Source organism: Garra rufa, chromosome 22 (assembly GCF_049309525.1).
Source record: "Garra rufa chromosome 22, GarRuf1.0, whole genome shotgun sequence".
NCBI lineage: Eukaryota > Metazoa > Chordata > Actinopteri > Cypriniformes > Cyprinidae > Garra > Garra rufa.
In genome coordinates this window covers 12,455,807-12,460,803 of record NC_133382.1, presented here as the reverse complement: position 1 = coordinate 12,460,803, position 4,997 = coordinate 12,455,807, and positions in this window count along the sequence as shown.

Sequence of the window (4,997 nt, the reverse complement as noted above, 5' to 3'; positions counted from 1 at the left end):
TAAGTCTGTTTGTGTCTTTAATCGTTGAATGTTCGTGTGTGGAAGTTCCTACCTGTTCCTGCTTGTTCCTGCCTGAATCTCTAAATATATATTAAAAATAGTGTTTATTGTTAATCTTGTCTCTCTTCTCATCCGTCCAGCTCGTGCAATATAACAGAAAAGACCGACCGATACAGTTCACAGCGTGTTTTCCCCTGTGTTTCTTTTCTGTTTTTGTCTCAGTGTTTATTTTTTATTTTTTTGTTTTGTCATGGATGAACCCGCCGTCCTCATCATCCTTCTGGAGCAGGGGAACCGCTCTCTCGAGGACCACACCAAAGACTTTGTCCACCTTGTGCCTTACACGCACTACCCGGAGTCAATGTGCAGCTGTCCGGGGAGGGTCCTCGAGAGAGCATCGCTGATTACATCGAGTGGGTGCTGGTGTCCAGCAGAGCTTCCTTGACCGTGGAGGATGACACCAGCCCCACTCCTGACCCAGAGAGCAGCCAACCATCACCCCGACATGCAGAGTATGAACCTGAGCGCACCGCGGATGAGGGACTAGAGCCGCGAGCGACAGAGCCAGAGCCCTCTCCGACTGATCAGGTGCGTGAGCTGGATTCTACATCTGCGACGGTGGATTGCGACGTGGAGCAAGTGAGGGAAATGGAGAGCCCTGCCCACTGCAACACCGCTGGGGGTGAGCTGGAAGACATCTCTGGGGACTTAATTGACTTCTTTTCAGAAGTTGTGAATGATAAATCATATGACTTAATAGACTTTTTATCGGAGCCACTGACCTGCCTAAACTTCCCTCCCACCCGCCCTCTTCTGTCTGGATCTGCCTGGTCCCCGCTGGTTCCGCCCAGCCGTCCTGAATCCCCGCTGGTTCCGCCCAGCCGTCCTGAATCCCCGCTGTTTCCGCCCAGCCGTCCAGAGTCTCCCATGTCATCAGTCAGTCCCCTTGCTCACCCTCAGCCCACCATCTATGCAGTGGGCTCGCCGCATGGCTGCCAGTCAACATGGGTGGCATGGCTGGAGGATCCCTCAGCTCCGCCTCCAGCCTCTGAGCCCAGATCTCCACCTCGGCCCTCCGACCCTGCGGCTCCACCACGGCTCTCAATGCCCTCAGCTCCACCGTCGTCCGTCGGCCCACCAGCTCCACCGGGCTCCATCGTCCCTCCGACTCCGCCTTGGTCAGTCGTCGACCATCCGCCGCCTCGGGACTCCACTCCTCTGGCTTCGCCTCGTCCCTCTGGCTCTGTCAGGCTCCTCCTTCCCTTCAGCGCCGCCTTGGTCCTCTGTCGCTCCGGCTCCGCCGCGGACCTCCGGAACTCCGCCTCCACCTCGGTCGCCAGAGCCTCTAGTTCCGCCTTGGCCCTCCGGATCTGCGGTGTCGCCCTGGATCTCCGGCTCTCCATCTCGGCCTCGGGTTCCTTCACCAGCAATCTGGGTCCTGCTGAGTCTCTCCTGCTTCAGGTCCCTCCTGTTTCCTCCCTGGCTCCTCCCACTGTCGTCGCCCCCTTGGACTGTCTTTCTTGCCCCTTGGACTTTTCTTTTGGTCCCCCTCCTTCGGTTGCGTCCTCCACCAAAACCCCCTCCCTCATGGACTCTATGTTTCTGGTTTGCCGCCCCTCTCTTCCTTTTTTTTTTTTTTTTTTTTTTCCTACGGTGCGAGGACTCACCTTTTCGGAGGGGGGGCGTTATGTCACAGTTCTGTCTGTTTTGTCATTGGTTTTTCCCATTTGTCTTCCCCCTGTCATTTTGTGATCATTTGGTTTAGTCCTCGTTTGTGTAATCACCGTCACCTGTGTTTAATTATTAGTCTGTCTTTATAAGTCTGTTTGCATCTTCAGTTCATGTCGGTCTTTAATCGTTGAATGTTCGTGTGTGGAAGTTCCTACCTGTTCCTGCCTGAATCTCGAAGTATATATTAAAAATAGTGTTTATTGTTAATCTTGTCTCTCGTCTCGTCCGTCCAGCACGTGCAATATAACAATATTATGAAATAAATGGTTTTCTCTAATACACCCTGACCATAATTATTGGCACCCTTGTATTCAAAACTTTCTGCAACTTCCATTTGCAGGAAAAACAGCTCTGATTTTTTTTTTTCCCCCCTTCATGCCTGATGAGGTTTGAGAATATATGGCAAGTGATTTTAGACTATTCTTCCATACAGAATTTCTCCAGATCCTTTAAATGTTGGTGCTCACTCTTCTTCAGTTTATCCCACTCATTTTCCATAGGATTCAGGTCAGGGAATTGGGATGGTTTTGGCAGAATCTTGATTTTGTGTTCAGTGACCAGTTTTTGTGTTGATTTTGATGTTTGTTTTCAATCAATGTGGTGATGGAAGATCTAACCATGACCCATTATAATAATTCTAACTGAGCAAGTCAGTTTTACCTTTTTTTTTTTTTTTTTTTTTTTGTATCTGTTGGTATTTGATATAAAACATGATGGCATGTATCTGAACAAGATGTCTAGGACCTTTGGTGTAAAATTAGGTCCACAAAAAAGAACATCTGGTGATATATTTAAATGTGGACATGGGGCACTTTTTTTATTCCTGTGTGCACCAAACCTTTAATGTGTTCTAGCTCCAAAAAAAGAAATTCTCATTTCATATGGCAATAAAAGCCAGTCCTGGCTGAAGTTCCAGTATGGTAAATTAATATGGTGGAGTTTGATTTTGCATGAGAGCAGATGATTTGTTTCTTGAACAGTGTCTGAAATGGCTTGTTGTGATGGAGGTGCAGTTTTCCTTTATTTTTCATATTTTTTTCTGACACTAAAATTCAACTGATTTCTGCAATTTTCCATCTGTGATCTTTGAAGAGTATTTGGCCACTTAAATTGTTCTCTTTGCTGCACATTAAGACAATATTGACACACATCATGTTTCAAGCAGATTTTTAACATCTCCAGTCCATTAAAACTTCTTAATTATTTCCCTGATGTTGGAAATGAGAATATTTAATGTTTTAACTATTTTCTTAAAGCCACTTTGCATTGTGTAAAGATCAACAATCTTTTGCTGTACATCAGAAGTATATTCTTTGGTTTTACCCATTGTGATGAATGATTAGGTTGGTTTGGGCTTTGTGTTACTAATATTTATTCATCTGTGCACCAAGACATCATGACTGGACAATATCATGTTTCCAGTCACCTTGGTGTGCTAAGAAATTGGTAATTTCAATGGAAATATATTTAGGAGATAATTTACTCATAAGAATTTCTAAGGGTGCCAACAATTGTGGCCAGGGTGTATTTGAGAAAAACATTTTTTTCATAAAGTTATATTCCACCTCACTTTAAATTGTTTAACTTTAATGAAATGTTTTAATTTTGCAGAATTTTTGACTAAAAGAGCTAAAGGAGAAACAATGCAGATTTATTTTTACAGCCTTCTTTGCCCATATTTACCAAGGGTGCCAACAGTTTTGTCCATGACTGTATATATATATATATATACATATATTAGGGGTGGTCATAGATTATTTTTTTTTAATCTAGATTAATCTAGATTAAAATGGCTAATTTGAATTCTGCTGAAGGCATTCAGAATATGTGTGCTACCCAAATAATGACTAAAAGTAAGTCTTCGAGAACGGGCCAGGTGGCGCATTAGATCAGGCACTCATCTCCTGTTTCCAACTGCTTGACAATTGCATTTACAACATAATTACCTATACAAACTTGTGTAACCAAGTACTTCTGCACAAAAGGCTGCACGACGTGCGCGTTGCCGTTAAATACACAGACGCGCACGGGCATGGATATCTGCGTGCATAGTCTTCCATTAAACTGCGTTGCTTTTAGAAGCGTCAATTCAGTTGTTGCATATAGTTTAATGTCTTTATTTCGGGATTATCAAAGTAAATTATAACTCACGTGCCCCAGTAAAAAGGGTCTAGCAACGCACCTGCCCTGAAGCGGCTTCATAGCTGCATCCATGTTTGCACGTCTCATTTGATGTGGTAATTTCACAGAAGTTGAAGACTCATTCTTGCCCCCTACAGTGCAATTCGACTAGGTATACGTCATCCGCGCTAAAATATCAAGGTGAAAGTCATCATATCTTGCGTAGTTTAGACCCAGCTCCCAACCCAACTTTGACAATAGATTAACGGCGATATTTTTTTTTATCGCCCGATAAGAGTCTCACGTTAATGCAGCACGTTAACGCCGATAACGGCCCACCACTAATATATATATATATATTGATTCAAACCACATTGATTGAAAACAAACATCAAAATCAACACAAAAACTGGTCACTGAACACAAAATCAAGATTCTGCCATAACCATCCCAATTCCCTGACCTGAATCCTATGGAAAATGAGTGGGATAAACTGAAGAAGAGTGAGCACCAACATTTAAAGGATCTGGAGAAATTCTGTATGGAGGAATAGTCTAAAATCACTTGCCATATATTCTCAAACCTCATCAGGCATGAAGGGGGGAAAATCAGAGCTGTTTTTCATGCAAATGGAAGTTGCAGAAAGTTTTGAATACAAGGGTGCCAATAATTATGGCCAGGGTGTATTAGAGAAAACCATTTATTTCATAATATTATATTCTCCCCACTTAATTTTTTTTATTTTTAATAAAATGTTTGAATTTTGCAGATTTTTTGACTAAAGATCAACAGGAGAAACAACGCAGATTTATTTTTACAGCCTTCTTTGCCCATATTTACCAAGGGTACCAACAATTTTGTCCATGACTGTATATATATATACATTTTTTTAAAAAGTTAGAATTGAGCAGAGGGTTTCTTTTAAAGATTATAAGGTATATTTGAAGTTTTAATTTAAAGTTTGTTTGAATTTTGAGTTTTTTTTATAACATGCAGTAGAAGAATAATAAGGCAAAACAAATGTTTTGGTTAATTAAAAAGGTTTAAAAATTGGTTGGGAACCCCTGATATAGTTTATATGGTTAATATACCAATATCTACAGTATAAATATCTTCTATCTTCTAAAAATGCCACCTAGGATATC